Source organism: Petromyzon marinus, chromosome 3 (genome assembly GCF_048934315.1).
Source record: "Petromyzon marinus isolate PM22_M1 ecotype Great Lakes invasive population chromosome 3, UKy_Petmar_22M1.pri1.0, whole genome shotgun sequence".
Lineage (NCBI taxonomy): Eukaryota > Metazoa > Chordata > Hyperoartia > Petromyzontiformes > Petromyzontidae > Petromyzon > Petromyzon marinus.
The window spans coordinates 5044478-5068298 of record NC_133669.1 but is presented as its reverse complement, the minus strand read 5'-3'; the positions used below and the strand labels follow the sequence as shown (position 1 = coordinate 5068298).

At 50.6% G+C, this 23821-nt stretch overlaps 1 long non-coding RNA gene across 1 annotated transcript; it reads left to right on the top strand.

Annotated features, from left to right (window-relative positions):
- Positions 1–18198: 18198 nt before the first annotated feature.
- On the top strand, positions 18199–19940 carry LOC142929964 (uncharacterized). The gene is made up of 2 exons (XR_012946008.1): positions 18199–18891; positions 19374–19940. It is a non-coding gene; the product is annotated as an uncharacterized LOC142929964 (long non-coding RNA).
- Positions 19941–23821: the final 3881 nt, after the last annotated feature.

Here is a 23821-nt window from a genome sequence, read left to right as displayed (position 1 = left end):
GATCATAATATATGTATTGTTTCTATTGAAATTTAAAATAGATCATTTACAGAACCCTGCTTCAATACACTGCGGGGCTGAATAAAGGTCTCTCCCCATGTTGCGTCAGTCACGGAGATGGAATGACCATACTTCACCACGTTCGTCAGCGCGGGTTGGTGTAGTGGTGGGGGGCGGGCGGACAGAGTTCAGATACTACTCACTACTGGTGTTAGCCGTGGCTGGGAATCCAACTCAGCCACTGCCACGTAACGTCGATGCCGACATGATCGTGATTTCTTTAGAACCGATCTTAACTGATGGATCAATAATGGCACCGTTACCCTGCCGCTGCTCTATGGTAGCGGCTGTAACCTCTTCTCTGTCAGCGTCGTCTGCACCACCATAAACCCTAATGATAATAATAATAATATAATCTATGGGTATAGGCTCAGTGTTTCCGACAGCAACATTGCTTCCCCCGGGTCACCCCCCCCCCCCTCCCACCCCCGAAGGCTATCAATGATTCACGTTGCTTTTGCGATAGCGAACGGGTGGTTCATGCAAGTTAATGAGCGGGGACTCCAATGCTACAGCTGCTTCTTATAAACACAGCCACCCTCTCCCACCCCCAGGTGCGTTGGACAGATTATGGCTCATGGCACCTGGGCGCACACTTTATTTATTATTATTACTCTTATTATCATCACCACCACGCTTCTTTAATCCCACCGAGTTTCGTTATCATGCGGAGGGGGTGAACGGTGGGTGAATGATTTCCACTTGCGATTCCCCAATGAGTAAGCAGCGGGAGAATTGTTCACATGTGGACGCTGGCATACGATGGCTAACACCTTGCGAACGAGGTCACGGACTCCTTAACGTCCACCGTCAAGCACACGGTGAGTAATATCTTTTTTTCGTCTACGGTTAACACCCGCCGCAGTATTAATCAGGGCAGCCGCTGGAATTCGAACCGCGGACCTCTGAAACAAGCGGCTAGCGCGCTCCCGTGAGGCCGAGTCACCGGCTACACTCTGGCAAGCCGTACACCTGGCAAGGGCTGGCTGGGTGTCTCCAGAGGTCAGAGCACGTGGGTTCTAATCGCGGTTTAATCGCAGCTGCCTGTGGCTCACAGCTACCTCTTATTAAACCGGGTCCTCAGGTGGAGGGAGTTGACGGTCTCAGCCCGGTCACCAATGGCTGCAGAAACAACAACAAAAGTCATCACATTAAATTGGTTCTCCACTAAATTTGACCGGATGCCAGCTCTGAGAATAACAATATCTGGTTGAATGTCATGCTACAAAACATCACTCTCATATGAAGAGAGGCTGTAGAAGTGCTGCCCTCTACTATGAGAACCCAGAGGTCACGTGAAGGGATCTCCAAGGAAGCTCTGCAGTATCCACTTCCGTGCAAACTCTTCAACACGGAGGGTGGCGCTAGCCCTACGAGGAGATGCGTTTACACACCGCACCAGGTTCTCATTTAAGGCTGAGTTGATCTAGGCGAGGCCCATGACCAATTCAGATATTCGCCACCCATGTTGGCCGTGGGCATAAATCTAACCAGTTTTTTTTCTTCCAGTTTCGTAGTTTTGCCGGTGCTCTAATCACTATGCCACAGCTCCCCACAGGCGCTAACACGCACAAATACACACACGTACACACGCACAGGTGTGTATACCTAGGACACCTGTATGTAAATGAGCACCTGCCAGTGTAATCTCTCTCCCCTAAACATGTCTGTCTTTAGCTCACCCCAATCACCCTGCCCACAGATGAAGGCAAAGTCTCTCAATGCCAGTGATCTCGAACCCCCACCCCCTCCCCACAAGGCACGACGTTCCGCGATTACCAACTATCAGGTGCGTGCAGTGTGCAGTGGCTGTAATTTGCACATGAATATTAAAATATTGGTAACCGCGAAAAAGGTCTACTGTGCAGGATAGGCCTTCGTGTGAAGTTTTTTTTTTTATTTTACCAGGTAAGGCCCACTGGGCTGCAATGTAACTCCTTTTCAGAAGCGACCTGGCCACAAATGAAAGCTCAACGAAGTGGCTTATTATGCGGAAATATATAGCAGCCAAATCATGTAAATAATCTAAACACGGAGGACCCGGAGGAAAAAAAATCCACTCCACCACGGGGAGAGAGGAGACACGCAAACTCCAAATATGCAGCAGGCGTCAGGGTCGGTATCGAACCCACGACATCTCTGTGTACCAGGCGAGGTAGCTAACATCTCTTAGCCACCGTGGCGTACTGGGACCACAGGACAGGTTTCTGCTCATACCGTACTTATGCCCCGGTAGGATACCCCCCCTCCCCCAACCGTCATACGGGGACCGTAGCAATTGCAACAACTGCACCCAGCGGGTGTTTGTACATTCCACGTGGCCAGCGATAACAATTGATTGTTGTTTTTGGAGGTCCCAGAATCTGGGGGCAGTGGCGGCGGGAGGGAGGCGGGAGTTGTGGGGAGGGGTTGGGATGGTGGCTTCACACTCCTGGTTCCACACCTCTGGTTCCACCAAATGGGGGGCTTTGGCCAAGGGGGGACGTCGTGGAAGCCGTGTCCCTTCGGGGTCTTCTGACACAGGTTCTCGGGGCGGGTGGGGGGCACGGTGGCGAGATGTTAACTACCTCGCTTGGTATGCAGTAGGTCGTGGATTCGATCCAGACCCTGACGCCTGTTGTATATTTGGAGTTTGCGTGTCTCTCTCTCTCCCCATGGTCGCGAGGATTTTTCCCCGCGTCCTCTGGGTTTACCCGCAACATTTAGAATCAAAATGAAAAAAATGTCCACGTGAAAAGCCACTTCGTAGAGCTATCGTGTGTGGCCAGGTCGCTTCTGAAAAATAACTATACAGCAGCTTAATGGGCCTTACCTGTTGAAATAAAAATGTGTTTAGTTGACTTTAACTTCCACAGACTCTGGGTCATTTTTATGAGCAGTGTGTAGGGTTTTTTTTTAGCAGCCGCTCGTACACAGCAAACAAAGAAAGCAAAGCTCCCCGTATAGCCTCTCGCAGATTGTGGGGGAAGGGGGGGGGGTAAGTGCTGTTAGCGAACACCTATTAAGGCTTGCACGGCACACAAGGGGGTGGGTGGCCAACACCACGCCCGGTCGCCTTTGTCTCCCCAGTGCTGATGTTTATACACCGCCCCCCCTCCCCTCCGGTACTCATTTGAAGCCGAGTCGACCTAAGCGAGGCACCTACACACACGTAGAAGGATCACGTGATACTCGGAGGCGTTTTGAAACGTGATTATGACCCGGGTGTGAAGAGCAGGTGATAGCGTAATCTTGCGTCAGAGAGAGAGAGTGTGTGTGTTGTAACCTTGCCACGTATGTTTGTGCACAGGGTGGTGTTAGATTATGGCGGTTGTGCTTCCAGTGCGGTACACGCGCGCGCGTGTGTGTGCGTGTTTACTTACCGTGGGAAGTGAATGGTGGGTAACGGTAGTGTAGCGGTTAGCGCGCTGCGCTACGAACCCGGCCACCCGAGTTCGATTCCCGTCTTACGGCCAACTTAGGTGACGATGGTGGTGCTGGCCACTCACCCTCTCGCGTGCCGTGTCGGCCTTCATAGGTGCTCGCTAACAGCACTTGCCCCAACAGTCTGTGCAGGCTATACGGATGATCTTTGTTTTTGTCTTCGACTTACCGTGGGAAGTGAATGCGCAGTGGTTCGTGAACTGCGCCATTAACCATAGCACCCGAGTTCGATTCCCAGCCATGGCGAACATCTGAACCCCGAATGGTGGTGGTGGTGGCGGCTTTCTTCAATGTCCCTCTGCGCTTCAACTAACGAGGTGCAAAAAAATGTACCGTTGTTTTTTATATTCTTGGTTCTTTCGGTAAAGTCACGTTGAAGGGAAACAATAAAATAATAAAATATATATGAAACAATAAATAAATACAAACGTTTAAAATAAATTAATAAATACAAACCGCCACTTCTTTCAAATGCTTCTTGCCGTTGGTTTTTTTCTCACCTGATGATGACTGTTTGTGTTACAGTCGAAACGTCGTGAGAATTGTATTTTTTATATATATTTTATTATTTCATTGTTTCCCTTCAACGTGACTTTACCGAAAGAACCAAGAATATGAATCACTACAGTCAAGAAAGCTTTAAATCAAAATTTAGTTGTTGTTTTTGTTGTTTGAACATTCTTACCCTGCAAGTGTCCTCTAACTCCCGCCACTGCCGACGGTATTTGGGCCACGGCCTTCCTTTACGCAGAGCTGGTCGAGTTCTATTGGGGCCGTGTGACCCAGCCCTGGGCCAACCTCTGTGGCAATGGTTCCTTAACCTGGGGTGCACGCATCCCCTGGGGGTGCGAGATGCCCTTTCTGGGGGGGGGGAGGGGGGGGTGCGATACGTAGGCCGATTTTTTTTTTAGAAGGTAAATCATCGAAACGCAAATTAAGCACGGGCACGTTTGTACAACTTTGTTTCATCAAACCCTATGTATTTGTTAACATTACACGTGTTTTTTCCCTACATTTGAGAACCAAAGGGGGTGCGAGGCTGCAGTAAACGTTAAGAACCACCGCTCTATTTCGGCTCAGCGTCAGACGAGTCGCCCACGCCGCGCGTGAACCTTCGGCACCGGTGAAACAGAGGCAAGGGGTGACGCCGCTGGCCGAACAGCACTTTGTCTCAAACGGTTAACGTAGTGAAGGTCAAGGCGCAGCCCTGCAATGGCTTGCTCACGCCACTGCTGGTGGAAGGGCCGCCAATGGGGGAAATTGTAGAGAACCAGAGGCTCCAGACCAGGGGTCTGCAACAACAAGAAGATTACAATTATTTTTTTCGAATTCGGTAACGCAAAAAAAAAGCGCTCAATATTTCACGGAGCCGCAATGCGCGCGAATACGAGACGGTGATGGGTCCTTAATAAACGACTGTCATGAAGCAGTCGTTAAGAGAGCCGCATGCGGCTCAGGAGCCGCGGGTTGCCGACCCCCGCTCCAGACTCGAGAGAAGCCCACCTCGAGAGGGTGTGTGGGAGCACCCTTATTTTGCCCCACCACACGCGATTTCACGAACGGACTGACCGTGTTGTTCCTATTTACGCCGCTGGCTGGGCGGAGGCGGGGGAAGATTGGAGCAATTTGCCACGCGGGGAGAGTTCGAACCTGTGTGGCAATGTCCAGTGTACGCTGACCGTGGCACCCCTCGAACAGAACGGGGGGATCGCACCGCTACTGCGGCTTATTGTGTCACTCCGTCGTCGACTCACGCGTATCTCTGTGACTGCGTCGGCCTCGGGGAATCTGCCGCACGAGCCCGAGATGCGAGGGCGTCGGTGTGCGCACACCTGCGTGGACGCGTTCGACACGGCTGGTGAATGGGGAGGCTGCCCGCCGCTTGCTCGGGCGCTGCGCCAAGGCATGGCTACGTGATTGACTGTAGACCCACACTTTCAGTGCGTGCGTCATAAACAAGAAAAAACGATGACGACGATGATGACGGTGATGATACTGTCATCTTAATGTGCACTTTAACTGTCTATGGATGGGACGCCTTTCCATGCCGTTTTGGTCACGGGGCTTGTTTTGAACCATACTTCACCACGCCGGTCTCTGCGGGTTGGTGACGATGACAGGGATGGCGTGGGGGGGGGGGAGGTGGGGGGGAAAGACCAGTTCAAGCATCACTCGCCACTGATGTTGATTGTGGCGGGTGGCGAGATGTTAATTACCTTGCCTGGAATGCAGGAGGTCGTGGGTTTGATCCTGACCCTGACGCCTTCTGTATATTTGGAGTTTGCGTGTCGCTCTCTCCGTGGTCACGTGGATTTTTCTCCGAGTCTTCTGGGTTTTCCCTCCACTTTAATAAAACAACATGCGTTTCGAGTATGTAGCCGCTATAAATGTCCACGTGCTAAGCCACTGCGTTGAGCTACCATTGTGTGGCCAGGTCGCTTCTGAAAGAGAGATATACACGACCTCCTGTAAACCGCGCGAGGTGGTTAACATCTCGCCACCGGCTATGCTGCATCGATTTTGCAAATCGATTTTTAAATCGATGCAGCACCTCAGTGGCTGGTAGACAATCGCAGCTGTGTCCACAGAGGGCTGCGCACGATGGGGTTTGGGGCACGAACCTCGGCACTTGCTCCCTCTCGCTCTGGCACCTCACGTTTATTGGCCATAAAGGACCTCACGGGGGGAGAGTTTCACATCCACTGATAGAGTAAAAAAAAACCAAGCAAAAGGCACAAGGGGATCATATAGAATTAAAATCTCATCGCACAACCTTTTTTAAGATCATTGATTCACTGCCAGCCGCAGACAGCCGAGAGGGTGTGCACATTATATATATGAGATACGTATTCTTACACACATATATATGATGACTGGGGATTGTTCAAGTTTTAAGGTTATTTAGTTTTCCCAGGTGACAATTCAAGGGACCCATGCAGGGTGAGTCACGTGTGCAAGAGTCACCTGAGTCACCAACAAAGCAAAACAAAAATACAAATCGGCACAAAAACAACAACTTCAAGTATATCGCGTGTTCGTTCACCTCTAGCCTCCTTGGCAGGCCGCGAGATGGACTCTCGTGCCACGCCACAGGCCTCTGTGTCTTCGGCACTTCGAGTGAGTGGTCCCCACACCGAGCCCTGTGCAAGCATCGACACGCGTACACAACACAGAGGCAGGTTGTGCATCGCATGACGAGGATTTCAAAATGTTGCAAACACATAATTCCTCCACAGCGCGGATCGGCTCGGGCAGTTGACCTCCGGATGAGAATGACAGCACAAGTTACAGGACAAAGCATTAAACACACATGGGGCGACTAATGTACTGAGATATGGAAACGGTCAATTTGGGCATGCGAGTCGAACGCGGTGACAAGCTAGCGTTGTCATCGAGAATCGACAGCTTGGCATCGAACTGTGATCTCGATGGGAGAGTAACCCGGGGACATTTGTGAAGCGATGGGTTTCCAGGTGTTTTTGGGGCATTCACAGAGAGATTGAGTGGCGAACGGGTGAGTTGTACTTGTCTAAGAGTGCGAGGATGTTGGTCCTGCATAAATACCTTGGACATACGTAGGTAAAGGACAGGGTTATAGGTGTGTTTGTGTATGTGTGGGTGAGTGGTAGTGTAGCGGTTAGAGCGCTGCGCTACGAACCCAGCGACTCGAGTTCGATTCCCGCTCACGGTCAACACCAGTGACCATTATATCTGAACCGATCCTGCGCCTCCCCTAGGTCGATTCAGCCTCAAATGAGTACCTGGTGCAGTGTGTAAACATCGCCACGAGGGAGACAAAGGCGGCCGGGAGTGGTGCTGGCCACCCACCCCCTCGTGTGCCGTGCCGGCCTTGATAGGTGCTCGCTAACAGCACTTGCCCCAACAGTCTGTTACAGGCTATACAAAGGATCTTTGTCGTTTGCAGTCAAGATGAACTCGGGCCAACGATTCTGCCTCCCGTTTAAAGGACGAGGTGAACAGCCGTCTCGGAGGAAACGAACGCCGCTTGCTGAACAGCACTCTGTCTCACGTGGTCAAGGCACAGCCCTGCAACTGCTTGCTTACGCCACTGCTGGCGGAAGGGCCGCCAATGGAGGGAATTGTAGAGGCTCCAGACCAGAGGTCTGTAACCAAACATAACAAGAAAATACTTTTTTTTCGAATTCGGTAACGCAAAAGGCAGACATTACGTAGTCAATCCAAAGTGGTTTTAGAGGTGGATTTGTTTACGATATGGGCAGGATCTCTAGGTTAGGCATGAAAGCAGCAGCTATCAATCCACTGCTGGATTAAGGCCTCTCTCTCCACGCCGTGAGGGTTGCCGGCTGTTATTTGGCCATACTTCACCGCGTTGGCGAGTTGGGGGTTTGGTTAAGATGGGGTACATAGAAGTGCAGTACCACAGTAAATTTTGCTACACCACGTAGCACCTTCGCACACCCCACAGCAGAAGCAACCTTTCTCGTGCGTGTGTGCACACTGAAAAAACAGGGATTGAGTTTCCACTCGCTTCTCGGTTGGCGTGACACCACAGATATCCTGTGATATGGCATCGTGATTTGACATCATGATTTGATATAATGATTTGACATCGTGATTTTACATCGTGATTTGTCATCTTGATTTGACATCGTGATTTGGCATCGTGATTTGGCATCGTGATCATCGTGATTTCACATCTTGATTTGACATCGTGATTTGACATCTTGATTTGACATCGTGATTTGACATCTTGATTTGACATCGTGATTTGACATCGTGATTTGACATCGTGATTTGACATCGTGATTTGTCATCGTGATTTGACATCGCAGGACATATGCGCCGTGTCCTTGTTCAAAGCGCTTTATCTTGAGGACGAGACATTTATATTTGAGTGCGGCCCTCAAGGACATCTGACAACCTTGACCAATATTCACGTACGTTTGATGACGTCCAACTACAAACGCCACCGTACACAAGACAAATATCCCCCGTCTAGCCTGAACAAACAATTGGGGCAAGTGTTGTTAGCGAGAAGCACTTATAAAGGCCGGCACGGCACACGAGGGGGTGGGTGGCCAGCACCACGCTCGGCCGCCTTTGTCTCCCTAGTGGCGATGTTTACTACATTCTAGATTTGAAGTTGTCGTGTATGTTAACTACACACCGCAACAGGCACTCATTTGAGGCTGAGTAGACCTAGGTGAGACCCAGGACCGGTTCAGATAATCGTCACCGGTGTTGGCCGTGAACAGGAATCAAACTCGTGTCGCTAGGTTAGTCGCACAGCGCGCTAACCCGCTACACTCCCGATCCCTACTGCACACACACCACCGCATACCACTGCACACACACCACGAGATGGTTGCGGCGTGCCAGCATAATGTCCGGGACAGCATTCCACTGGTGGTCACCCATCCAAGCGTGAGGACTGCACTGTATATATATGTGTATATATAAACAGTGTACATCCTGGCTAAACCTGAAATTTGACGAGATTTGACGCATTTAAGGTGACATTGTCACAATAGGCGACTTCCCACAAAGCGGTACTGATTGTACCCACCTAGGGTGGATAATTGGCTCGTGCCACCCACGCCGAACCAGGTTCCAAACTCGTAACCGTACACCTGTGCCACGTGTGTCGACACCGCGTGTCTGACACCCGGGAACCTGAGAGTGTGGCCAAGAGGCCTTGCTTGATATGTTACTTTACAGCAGCGACGCAGGTGTTGGCATGTTTGCATATGGTACACCTGGCATCATTAACTTTACGATGTTTTGTTTGAATCATGAAATTATGATTTAGCGGCAGTGAAATAATTCGGAAAATATGATTTCACGGAAAATTGTTTGCCAGATGTCTCCGGGTCCCCCCCCCCCTCGCCATCCGCCCCGAGTCCCACATGAGCGGCCCTTCATCGATCCACTGCTGGACAAAGGCCTCCCCATGCCGCGTCAATAATGTCGAGGGGTTCCTGTTTGACCATACTTCACCGTGCTAGCTCAGTGCGCGGGTTGGTGAAGGCGTTAGAAAACCAGGACACGTTTTCGAGACATCGCTCCGCCACTGATGTTCGCCGTGACCGGAAGCCCAGTTCTATGCCGCCGGGTTTAGAGCGCAGTGAGTGTGATAACCAGTCCACTTCGCCCAACTCGCACTGACCAGTGTGGTGAAGTATGGTCAAACAGCTCCTACAACTGGGACGGTGCGGGGAGACCTCCTTCGTTCAGCACACGGATTGACGCACATTTCGCATTGGTGGTATTTGTGCTCTGTCTACTCTATTGCATTTAATTGGTTCATAAAGATCGCATGTCCGCTGCGTTATTCTACATGGTGCTCGTTCATTAGAAGGTCGCACTCATTACACATAAAATGCTCGCCACAAATGAACCACAATCGCTGATCTCGTCAAGGAGCATAAACCATCACGAGAACTCCGGCAATCACCCTCGCAGCGGCGGCTGTGACTGCTGAGCCATCGAACATAAGGCGGCGGTCACTGGCATCGCTCGGCGCATTCAGACGCGCTTCTGCGGCCGTCTGGAACGCTCTCTTCCTTCCGATATGAGGAGCCACTGGAGCTATGTGCTTTTAAATCTACATTTAAAACTAATTTCTTAAGAATTGCGTTTTGTGTTTAGTTTGTTGTCCTTACCCCGCACCTCCGATTAGCACGGTTGGGCCAACTACGTACGGTGCGAGCGTGGGGGTTTTGTGAGGTCACAGGGGTCATGTTGATCGCTTCCAATCCTATTGCACCGCAGCCTCACTAGAAGAGCCTTTTCTGCTTTATCCAAAAATGCTCCAAGGCCTCACTAACCCGAGGCGTCCACTTACAAGGACGTGACGCGCACTACGAAAGATAAGATACAGGGACAATGGAGCTTGCATCTCTGACGTCCGCGGTTATAAGAGGCGATAACCACGCCACTTGCATCCTGGCACAAGGAATTCCGTATATGGCAGCGGTTATCACACTGCGCTATCAAACCCGGTTACCCGAGTTCAAATTCACGCTCGCCCTTCACTACGAATCCGTGCTGACCAGCGTACTGAAGTCTGGTCAAACAACCCCCGTGGTTAGCGAAGGTATGGGGAGGCCTTCGTCCAGCAGTGGATTGATGGGCTGCACACAGCCGGCATAACGATTCACTTTCCCTTCAACGAGAAAAACAACAACGGCCACCCTTCGCCAATAAGCGGCGGTGGCGTCACCACGGCCCCTGTGCCAGCCCAGGTGCACTGAGGCTTATCACTTGAAGTGTCGAAAGCTCGTTTGCTGACAAGAGGTCACGCGACAGACCCAGCAGGTGCCATGGGTTTTACTGACCGAGATGACTGGTAGACGCATCAGCTGTGCCCCCCTTCTCTGCCAACTTGCTGTATTTTAGCCACCCGACGTTGCGCTCGTTGTTATGAGCGTCGCTCCTCTGCCCTCCGTTGTTGTTGTTGGAAGGCGACTGCCTCCAACTGCCCAGGAGGGTCCTTCACGAGCCTCCTCCATAGAGGCCGGTCCTGACTTTCCCTTCCCGTCCACCACCAGCGATTCAACGGATTGCCGTGGACTTGGTATCGACATTCCATTTAATAATCTGTTCCAGAATTTCCGATGCTGTTGGTGCCCATTTCTATCCGTCTCGTTTGTATTTTTTAAATTAAATGTGTTCATGCCTCGTCTAGTTTTTGCCCCTTTGTTCGCTCCATTTGCCTGAATGTAACGCATGCATGTTTGTGTGTACAGGGGCGGAGCCACAGGGGGGGCTGGGGGGGGCTTAGCCCCCCTGAAATTTTGGGAAAGTCGGTAATCGGGATAACTGGATATCCGGCTGCTGCAAAATGCTGGCTGCCACCTTGTGCTGCCCTGCAGGCTGCTTGAGCGGCAGCCTTTCGAACGTGTCGAACTTATTAGCCACATCAGCGGCTCCGACCTATTAATAAACTCTGCGTTCAAATACAATATTAAATGTTTATACATTTGTGGCGCCCATTGGAAAACATACGCTGGATATCTCAGAATATTGAAGTCAGCCCCCCCCAAAGTCAAAATCCTGGCTCCGCCCCTGCGTGTGTACGTTGAACTTTTTTCGCACCGTACGCAGCCACCCGTGCTATTCCGAGGTGCGGGGGAAGGACAACAAACTAACATAAAAAAGCAATTCTAAAAAAATTAGTTTTCAATCTAGGTGATTTCAAAGCCACATCGCTCCAGTGGCTTCCTAATATCGGAAGGAAGAGCGTTCCAGACGGCCGCAGAGGCGCACCTGAAAGCGCGCGATGCGGGGAGCGCCTTTGTTCGACCCTCTTTGTAACACGAGAATGTCACGTGCATACTATTTACATGAACACCGTTTAATTGGAATGGAATTGTCGAGGGTGGTAGGCAGGGCCGTAAATAGGGGGGGGTGGGGTGGGGTGGGGGTGGGTGCGGGGCCCTAGCCAAATCCCACAGTGTTGGAAGTCTGCCTCACAGACACACATGCTTGGGTCATATTTGGATCATGCCCCCCCCCCCTAGTGGCAATGTTTACAGATCGCACCAGCTACTAATTTAAGGCTGAGCCGACCCAGGAGAGGCCCAGGACCCGTTCGATGAATCGTCACCGGTTGTTGGCCCGTGAGCGAGTGTCGAACACTGGGCCGGCGTCGGGTTCGTAGCGCAGCAGTGGTCTTAACTAACCACCACGTGTTGTCTTGAAGAACAACAACAGCAACAGCAACAACAACACCAACAAAACCCCGACTCACTGCTCATGAGTGGTTTCAAATAAACCCGGAGCTGGAGTTGTCCGCGCGCTCCCCGAGTTCTCACAAGGCAACGTGCCCGCAAAGTGAGCCGTGTCTTTTTGGACGCGTGCTCCTTCTCACTGGCAGCGTGTCTCAGCGTGTTCCATTCCCGCGTAGCTACTTTGGTGGAAAACAACAAATACTTTGAAATCTGAGATTTTTTTCCCTCTCTCTCTCTCGCTTTCTTCACGATGTCTCTCGCTACGAATCGTGACTCATAAGTCAAAAACAGCCGAAGTTGTTCGAGATACAAAAATGTCCCCGATAATTATCTGACCACGGGCGCTCGACTTTGGCATTTCTGATCCCGAAGTTATTGCTGCCACTGCACGCAAGAAGACAACAACAGCAACATGTTCCCGAATCAATCCAATTAAAACGCAAAGCTCAAACGAGCAAAACCATCGTGGCAGCAAAACGACGCGAGCGTTTTCTTTGGTTGGCAGTGTTGCAGCCAGCGTGAGTTCGTTCCGCCGATGGTGCGGAAGAGTGGGTCAACTATATCGAGGGACTCACTGCGAAATCACGATTTGTGTTTCTTTTAATTTATCTAGCAGAATATTTATTCAGACCGGAGGAATTCCGACGACCCATTGACACTTTTGCACAGATGTCAAAGTGCCATGTCAATCGCGAGATGTCAACCGTCACCCGCCAGGGGGCGGTGTCCAACCGGCAATTTTCACGTCGGCTGGCAATACCGTGACGCTTCCCTATCGTTCCATTCATTACGCGTGCCGCCACGATGATGAGTCGAGGGGTCGATTTCCTGATTGATGTATCCAATTCACACATCGTGTCAACTCGTGCCCGAGTAATCCGGCGACAAATTCAATGCGATTGACGTACGCGCTTTTGCTCCGTATTTACATACTCGTTGGTTCTGTGTATATATAACGATGCTTTTGTTGTCAAGAGCCAACTTTCCTTGCCGACATGGCCCCGCAAGTCCCGGACCTCAACACAAAACATTGGCAATGTAACTTGGGCTCTAAACCACGAGAGTCTAACTATGTTTTTACCAAAAACTCTACCCAAAATTAAATACTCATGAAGACAAACGCACGCTGCCAAGCTTTATACAGCGCACGCGTGCAAATGAATGCTCTAACGTATCCGTAGCAGTCAGGCTTAACCTCAATGTATCAGCATTCTTTAGAGAGTGTAGAGCTAATGGGCCGCAGGGTGGCGCAGTAGTCACACATGTGTCTGAGAGGAAGAAGAGTCTCGGATTGATTCCCCGAATTGGGCGCCTTTCTGCGCGGACTCGACGTTCTCAGATTTTTCTACGTCGGGATTTCTCCAGATCCTCCCTCCTGTTTCCTCCTCTCATAGCTAATTAAAATTAAAAAAAACCATCCAATGTAAATGAAATTGGCCAAACCATCCCAATGCTGAAATGATTCAAATTTCCTGCGAAATACTCAATTGGGATTGCACACAGCACCAGCAGCGCCATCGCCCCCCCCCCGCCCGCACGGCAAAAACAAGGCAGGACCCTCTTTAAAAAGAGTTTTAAGTGTGGCCTTACAATAGTAATTATATTTAACTCTATATTATATCGCAAATTAATGTCGGTACGGTGCTACATGGCCTCGCCACCTCGACCTCGTACAGCGTCACGCGCACGGGGCGCCACGCGCGCTCGACGGTGCTCGCGTGATCCACCAACCCAGCCTACCGGAGCCGTTCGATTAAAGGCGGAACCTCGTTTTGCGTTTGTCTCTGATGTGTCATTTTCATATCTGGCGATTTGTCGTGATGTTCTTCCTGTCACGGCGCCCTGAGTCAGCCCTCGACTCGTACAGCCCACCCCCAACCGCGCTCCGCCCCTCCGTTCGCACCCCCCTCCCCACACCATAGCTACAATTTAATTTCTACTGCACATCTGTGAAAAAAGAGCTTTATAGCTCATCGGATTCCTCCGGTATGAATACGCATTCTGATTCTGACAATTTGCGACGAGCTGCATCACCCGTGAAGACACACACGTGGCCCCGTAATTAGAGGAATGTCACAGAATATTTAAACGAGTCGAGTCATAGTTTTGTAATATATATAGAACAGTCAATCCACTGCTGGATGAAGGCCTCCCCCATCACTACGCTGATCAGTGTAGGTTGGTGGAGGAAGGAATCCAGATGGGGACCCCAGGGACCATTGATGTTAGCCGTGGTTTGGAGTCGAACTCATGGCTGTGGCCGAGTTTCTCTCGAGAGCAGTGACCACAACAATTTACGCACTTACACTCTCTCAAAAGACAGTCGGGGCAAGTGCTGTTGAGCGAGTGGCACCTATGAAGGCCGGCGCGGCACACGAGCGGGTCACCCGCCTTTGTCTCCCAATAGACGATGCCTGTACACTGCACCAGGGACTCATTTAAGGCTGAGTCGACCTAAAGGAGGCCTAGCACCGGTTCACAAACTCGTCACTGGTGTTGGTCGTGATCGGGAATCGAACTCGCCGCTACACTACCGCTCCCCACACTCGCACGTACATACGCATACACAGTCGTACACACGTGCACAAAGGCAAAGATCCCCTGTATAGCCTTAGCAGAATGTTGGGGCAAGAGCACCTTTGAAAGGCCGGCACGGCAGACGAGGTGGTGGGTGGCCAGCACCACGCCCGGCCGCCTTTGTCTCCCCAGTGCTGATGTGTACACATCGCACCAGGTACATGCATGCCCACTACACACATACACAGTGGTACACACACACGCACACTCGCACACATTCCTGTGAAGGCGCGCAAACCGCCACGCCGTGGGCCCGCGGGACCCTGCGAGTCCAAACAGCGCCACCGCCTCCCAGCTGTGCCCTGCGCCGCTCATCCTCACCATCGGCCATGCTCAATCCACCGCTGGAGGATGGCCTCCGCCGCCAAGCCGCTGCCACGTGCGCCTGGGCCAACGTCGTGCCTCCACTCGCCCCCGTTGGACGCCCTCTAGGACGCGTTCCACTCTGTTATTGGGAGCGATTACAATGGTGGGAGGGGGGGGGGGGTACTTTCCGGGGCTCAGTCTCGGACAGCTCCTGCTCAAATTCAGCGACGCATATACGGCAACAACGTACTTCTAAAAGCATCGATCCATCCGCACTCGATGATTATTCCGATCTTGATTATATTTGTGTCGTTTTGATCGGCTCCTTCGTCCTGTTTCTCGTTCTTTCCGTCTTGTTTGTAAAGTATTGCCGAGCCCCTTTAGCCCAATTGTACAATTAGCAACTAATTTGTATATACAAATTAGTTGCTAATTGTACAATTGACATGCGGACTTGCGGTGACGCGTTAGCCGCGTGTTACAGAGATTCGCCGTTCACAAAGACGAACGAACTCCTCGTAGGGCCGACAACGGGAATCTTGTGGCAAGTTTTGTTAGCGAGCGCCTATTATAAAGGGCCGACGCGTGGCGCACGAGGGGGTCGTGTTAGCCAACACCACGACCGGCCGTCTTTCGCTCCCCAGTGTTTTTTTTTATAAGCACGGTTGGCTACGTACGGTGCGAAATAAGTTCGACATACCCGTATACATACGTACATTACACACAGCACCGTTCAGGTTGTAACTCCTTTAAGCGCCAGTCGACCGAGCGGGCGCCTGTGACTTGTTCAGATATTCACCACTGATGTTTACTGTGAGATGGAATCGAACCCGGGTCTCCGGGTTGGTAAGGCAATGAGCTCACCGCTCCCCCACATAAACACACGGAAGAGACACAAAAAGACAAGATCCCCCGTACAGTCATTCAGTGAGCAGCTGTTAGCGAACACCTGCACACGAGTGGGGTGGGTAGCGGGCACCACCCCCGGCCGCCTTTGTCTCTCATAGTGTTGATGTTCACGCGCTGCGCACCAGGTACTCATTTGAGGCTGAGTCGACCTAGTGGAGATCCAGGACACACAAGACACGTTCTCACTCGCACCCCCCACCCCCCGCCGCCTTCAATTCGCCTACCGAACCCCTCGGCTCGCCTCCCAGCACTCGGCTCGCAATGTTCCACTCGGCCCCGGGGCCAATTCCTACCCGGGCCAATTTGCTCGTTCCCCTCTAACCCCCCCCGTCGCGACTGCCCCCTGCGCCATCCCCCTGACCCCCGAGATCTCCGAGCAGCCGTCGCCAGCATTGCGGCTCGAAGCTGGACCAGGCGAGCGAGCGAGAGAGCCCCGCATAGCTAAAAGGTTTCCGTGCGCGGTCGTTTAAGTCTACAGTGGGGGTAGCGATCTTTTTTGTTGTTGTTCGTTTAGTTTAACACGTAGGCTTTCGCGACCACTATTATCCATCATACAGGGAGGGGGGGGGGGCGTTAGATCGCGTAAATATATAAATGTGTCGTTAAACCCGCCACCACCCGACACAGCCAAATAGTAAGGTTTGTCACGTAAACAAAACACGCCAATTCGTCACTAGTACAGCACACCGGTGTGTTGGAGAGTACATCCACGAAATGTTGTTGTTGCAAACTGTACCACCCCCTTTAGCTGAACACGTGTGAGGCGTTCGCGACCAATGCTCTCCATAATAGAGGTATTTTTTTATTAAGGTTAGATCTCTCACAAGTGACGACGTAACATTGATCCCTTTAAAAAAATACCGAAGCAGGAGGATTTATCCACAAATCTGTCTGTGACGCCTGATGATGCTCGTCACGGTACTCGAATTGTAAATGTTGTGGTGGCTTTACTCTCCAACACACAAGCGGTGTGTGCCTGAACTAGTGACGAATTGGCGTGTTTTTGTTTACGTGACGAACCTTACTCATTCGCCGTGTGGGGTGGCGGCGGGTTTAACGACACATCTATATTTACGCGATCTAAGCCAAACACCTCTTACGGATAGAAATGTGTCGTTAAACCCGCTACCACCCGACACATTCCAATTTAGCCAAAGATATCCCACAACTAGCTGAGCACTTTCCAAAGAACAACTATTTCTCGCGGAAAGATTACTTCTATAAACAAAAGAAGCAGCAATGGGCTCTTCTTTGTGCCCTGCGATTGCGAATTTGTACATGGACACCTTTGAAGCAAAATCAATAGCTTTAAGCACACTAAAACCCCTCTGTTTGGTTTAGATATGTGGAATGTACCCCCCTAGTTGAATTTTGTTTCAACCGAGTACCCTAAACCTAGCCTCACCCAACATGGTTCTGAGAAATAAATGTATGAATAGTGGACATGAATATTTTGTTTGACCATTTTGTGAGGTATCCCAACTAGCTGGTAACTGCACATTCATAAAGAAACAAAGCAACGGACGCTCTGCATGCATGTGGCAATTTATTCGTGCTCGCTGGCAACTTTTGGAAACCAGATTGTTTACAATCAATGAGTTTAAAAATATATTTTATAACGTTCTATAGGTTACTATGTTTTATATTGGCAGATTGATACGTGATACATGACTATTCACCAATGACTCTCATGTATGATATAATTGTATACGTTTATAAATCACCCCACGCACCCCCTAGGACATTGCCACGTGGTTACCCCCAGGGGTCCGCGTACCCTCGGTTGAGAACCACGAGTGTAAGGGACACGGGCCTCTCTCTCTCTCTCACTCACCCACCATCCCCCTCGCCTCTCCTCATCTATTCTCCCCTTCCACTCTCCATCTCACCTCCTCTATTCCTCTCTCCCACATTTTCATGACGCCTCCCCCCTCTCATTTCGCCCACCCCCCCCCCCCCGATCTCCTCTTCACCCCCCTCTCATCTCCTCCTACCCTCATCTTCCATCATTCTTCCCCCCACTCACTCTCCTCTTTCGCCTCTCCTGCTTCCTCATCCTCCTCAGCACGCCTCCCCTATTCTCCACTACCCCCTCCCCTCGGTACCCCCCACCCCACCCACCTCCTTCCCCCCCGTCGTCTCGCACCTGTCGTCTGTCAAGGCGGTCACCGCTCACAAGTTTTGTTTAGAAGAGCGGCGCGCACGAGCGAGGCGTGGCGCGCCCTTTGCACAGGTGGCGAGTGTAGGGGAGGCGAGTGGGGTGGGGTTGGTGGTTGGGGGTGAGACGGGGAGGAAGGCGGGGGAGCGAGGGAGCGAGGGAGGGATGGAGAGGAGGCTGTAGTAGAGAGCCCGGCTCCACTCACTCAACTCGGCCAGCTCGGAGCTCCACCGGCCTTAATAGGTGCTCGCCAACAACGAAACTAAACTCTTCTAATTTCACCGGGCAAGGCCCACTGAGCTATGCAGCTATTTTCCGGGGGCGACCTGGCCACGTGTGATAGCTCAACGAAGTTGCTCATCGCGTGGAAATGTATAGCGGCCAAACAACACACGCCTCTCTAACCTAGACATTTGGAAATCACAGCATATCAGGTTATCGCATGTCACTCTCTCTATAATTGACGTTGCATAACCGTTATATAATTAATAGTGATTACGAAGAATGATAATTACTTGTGATGTCGCCTTGTAATAATAACAACTAACTGCTCCTTTGTCAATTCCAGTGTTACGGAGTGGTGGGTGAATACCTCCCCAAGCCGTGATTGCGCCATACTTCACCACGCTGAGCATTGCGGGTTGACGACATGGGGGGGAGGATGTTCAGACGTTGGATGTGGGTGGGAATTTGGACTTGGGTCGCTAACCACTGCGCCACCGCTCCTCCCTTACGGCTACGGAGGTATTTTTTTAAAATATAATGACAGCGTGTTAAAACATAGCTATTAGTTGAACAGGATGCAGATATAGCAGGGTTTTGTGGGTGCCTTGTAGTGAAACGTTACGCCTGTATTGATGCACGTGATGCGTTGTGGGGAGCGGTGAGTGCAGCGGTGGGCGCGCTGCGCTACGAACCCGGCGGCACGAGTTCGAGTCCCGCTCACGGCCAACACCGGTGGTGATTATCTGAATCGGTCATGTGCCGCCTCCCCTAGGTAGACTCAACCTCAAATGAGTACATGATGCCGTGTGTAAACACCGCCACTGGGGAGACAAAGATGGTCGGGCGTGATGTTGGCCACCCACCCCATCGTGTGCCGTGCCAGCCTTCATAGGTGCTCGCGAACAGCACTTGCCCCAACAGGCCGCTATAGGTTATAGGGGGGGGGATCTTCGTCTTTGTTTGGTGGTCTGTATGTACTGTATGTTGAACTTCTTTTGCAGCGTGCATAGCCACCCGTGCTAATGGGAGGTGCGTGGGACGGACAACAAACCGTTCCACATCAACAACAGCAACACAAACACCAGCGTCAAGAACGAGCCGCATTCAGTTGGCAAGGATGAGCCCTGAATAAACACGCGCAGGGTTGTGCTTCGCCGACGCTTCGCAGTTGCTTTCGCCTCTCATTTCTCCTCGCTTCATTGCCGTACTACATTTTTTACTTTGGGGTGGTTTTTTAACTTTATTTCTCCCCCTTTACTACCTTTTCTCATTTTTTTTGGCGCCCAAGGTTCAGTCGCTCTCTTACAAACGAGGCTTCGCCAATGCGCGTCTCTTGAAAGCTCTCACGCGGTTCAACGAAATGAAACTCTGTGGTTTTTTGTTGTTGTTGTTGTTGTCGTTTTTGTTGCCCACATTCAACACGGCGGCGCAACTCTCGGCAAGCCTTGAGCGGACGGACGCCTCTCACGCAGTGCCGGACTAAGCTCGTGCGGGGCCTGCAGCATATGATGTTACAAAGGGGCCCTAAATAAAAAACACGTAAATATTAAAACATTTTTTTTACTTGCATATTGAATTGTATTTTTTCATTTGATATACAGCCGGATAATATGATAAATTGCTAACCTTAAACACCCAGTCGTTCGTAAAAGTTGAAGGGCAGTATAGTACTATAGTAATAGAGCAAGTGCAAAATCACTGAACCGGAATTGATAGCTTGAAAGCGTTTAGCGCGGGGCCCTTGAAAGTGCGGGGCCCGTAGCTACTACATATGTTGTAGCTACACATGTGTAGTAGCTACATATGTAGCTACTACACATGTGTAGTAGCTACATATGTAGCTATACTTTTGCTACTATGATCATCCGGCGCCGCTCTCACGCGCGACTGCTTCGGCGGCGGATCACGTCGGCGGCATCTCTTTGACGTCCAAAAGCGTTGCATGATGAATGTTACCTTGGAGGGTCAACTTCTGCGCGACGCGGATCCTCACGCATTGCGCTCTCTCGGTCTCTCGTTTGAGGCCGTGATCGGAACGCGTGTTTTGTACGAGAGAAAAAAAACACCCGGCCACCTGAGTTCGATCCCCGGTCAAATGGTATCTCAACTGGTGCTGTTCCACCCCCTGCTCCGGTCTCCTTCCCGAACCGCTACCGACCAGCGCGGTGTAAGGGAGGTCAGAAATAACCCCCCCCTATATATATAAGTGACAACGTGGTGTTAGAGGTCTTCAACTAAGAGTGGACTGAGAAAAGCTGTGCGTGTACAAAGACAAATTTAGCCTGAAAAAGACTTGAGGCAAGTGCTGTTAGCGAGCACACGGGGGGGGGGGGGGGTTGGCCAGCCCCACGCCCGGCTGCCTTTGTCTCACCAAGCAGCGATGTGCACACATCGTACCAGGTACTCATTTGAGGCTGAGTCGACGTACGTACGTGTACACTCGCACACATGGTAGCGGTGTGGAGGGAGGAGGGGGGTAGCGGTGACATCTGGCAGCCAAAACATTTCTGTAGCTCACTTTTTCGAAATCATTTCAATGAAAATTTGTGGTTAATTAGAAATCGGTGGGGTATTTGTAAATTAATCACGTTATTTTATTCGTAATATTCAACCAAAAAAAGTCATCCCGTGCGTGTTTTTTTTAAAAATGTCATCTCACATGTTCAAAACGTGTTATAATACATAGCATATTTATATTATAAAGCCCCTCGCAAAATGTGTGAGAATGTCGCTTGTGATGTGGCTACTGGAGATCACGAGGTGGATTTTCGAGAAAACTCAAATGGGGAAAAGTCAACAGAGACGCGGCCACAATCATGCGACGTGGCGGCGGGGTGCAGGCACTCCCCCTCTTCCCGCATGGAAGTTATACAAACAAAGACAAAGGTCTCCCATATAGCCTTTAACAGACCGTGAGGGCAAGTGCCATTAGCGAGTAGAACCTATGAAGGCCGGCACGGCACACGAGCAGATGGGTGGCCAGCACCGCGCCCGGCAGCCTTTGTATTCCTAGTGGCGATGTTTACACACCACACGAGCCGCTCATTTGAGGCTGAGTCGACCTAGGGTAGGCCCAAGACCGGTTCAGATAATCGTCACCGGTGTTGGCCGTGAGCTGGAATCGAACTCGATTGGCCGGGTTCGTAGCACAGTGCGCCAACCGCTTATTTACACACACTGCACCGGGTACGTGCATTTAAGGATTTGTCGACAATGGGGAAGCCCAGGTTCGGTTTGGATATGAGGCACCACTGATGTTAGCCAAAGGGGGAATCGAACTCAGGTGGCCAGGTTGATTTGTGGAGCACGTAGTGCGCTAACCCCTTGCACCTGTCGTACGAAGACAAAGATCTCCCCGTATAGCGCTGTTAGCGAGCACCTATATACAAGCCCGCCATACATACAGACACATTAAAAAATCTGACAGGGAAGCGAATGGTCCCCTTGATCCCCCTAGAATTGTTACTCCCCCCCCCCCCACACACACACATGCCCCCATCCCCCCTTCTGAAAAAAAATCAAAGGAATCAAACCTCCGCCCATCATTGAACCGCGCGGCTTTGTAACAACACTCACGCATATGCACACAACAAATAAATAAATAACGATGCCGCACTTTAATAAATAATTACTAGCATTACAACGCCTCGCACACACGCCACACAAAGAAGAACAAAGGTGAGGTGGGCAAAGCGACACTACACACGAAATAATTAAAATAAATCCGGGCGCATAACAGCCAACACTCAATAATCCACCCCCCTTTTGATGTCGAATATTGAATGGCTCAAAGCGGGCGCGCTTTGGGATCCTTCCAAGGAGAGTGAGTGGGTAACAGAGCGCGACAGCGATGGTGATGGTGGTGGTGGTGTTGGTGATGATGATGTGCGGACATCACATCTGAGGCGGTTGCCACTCCCCCACCATACCCAGTATGAAAGTTGCTGTTAGAAAGAAAGCCATTACCTTTAAGCATTGGTCAGTTCATCTTCTTTGGTTCTTTCAGTAAAGTCACGTAGAATGAGAATAAAATAATAAATTGATAAATCAATTTATTATTTTATTATTATTTTATTCTATTATTATTTTATTCTCATTCTACGTGACTTTACCGAAAGAACCAAAGAAGATGAATCATTGCAGTCAGGAAAGCTTTAAATCGAAATTGGTCAGTTCGCCAAGCAAACCGATTAAAAGCAAGATTGACTTTGCTGATGGGCATTGAACCCAATGCTGCTGAACGGATCCATTCTTTGGATGTGACCGCCCGTCTGTCCCTCCCTCCCGAACCAATCAGCAAACCTTATTTTATAACGGAGTACTGTATGGATAATATTAAACCCCCGTCAAACGACGGTCCTCCCCCACCCTCAACGTCCCCCACCTTCCTGGGTGCCCTCTTGTCACGGGGTCAGCCAATACTACGTCTCACGCATTGTAATTGAGGTTTCCCAAGTACTCAATTGGCCGTCCCAGCTACAGAAGAGGAGTGGTTGGGAGAATGTTTTTTTAAACAAAACTTGAATTTCCCACAGTGCTTGGAGCTTTGGTTCGGAAGCGCATCGTCATTGGGCCCCCAACCAATAAAAATCTGTGATTTTGTTGCCACTTGTGGATGCCGATTTAAACTAAAAAGTCTGTATATCGACATTGGCACAAATGGCAGTGCAATTGATAGGTGAGCGTGGAGGACCAAATGTAGGCTAAATCACTGCTGTTTCCAAGGCTGAATATTCCATGTGCAAGCCATCTACCTGGACGGGAAGCAAACGTTTCCTACGTGATTGTTTACAGTTGAAATGTATTATTTCTTTCGTACGGCTGATGAAGATGCAGGGCAACAACTACAATTGAACATTCAGGTGGACAAGCCAGATAACTGCGTGATAAGCAGGGGAGTGTATCGCTGTGATGGTGTGTGGTCTGTTCTGGATGATCACAGTCGCACACTGGAGAGTCTTTAATTTTCCATTTGTGCATCAGGTATCCGCTTCTGCCATGGTTTGCAAGGATGCGATTTAGGGTGAGCCGTGAGCTAAATCGCATCTGCACAAACCATGGCAGATGTGGATACCTGATGCACAAATGGAAATTATTAAATAATGACGATGACGACGCTTCGAGATGGTCACAAGGTAGGTGCGTGCAAACAGTTTACACGTACAGGGTTAGTGGGGGTCAAGCACAAGTCCCAAATGAATGACTCACTGAGCAATTTGCTTATGAGAGAGCGGCTGTACTGGGAGATCTCCTCTCAAGTGTAGCCATTACCCAATGAATTCCACCGCACAACAGCGGCACAGGGTACGGATTAGCGTGTGAGAAGACTTTGACATATGCGACACAGTAGGGACTTAATGACATAATTAGAGGGCGCTATACTCGGAGAGGCGTGACCTACCCACGCACATGTCCCCCCCCCCCACCTCACTTCCTGCATACGTGTGTA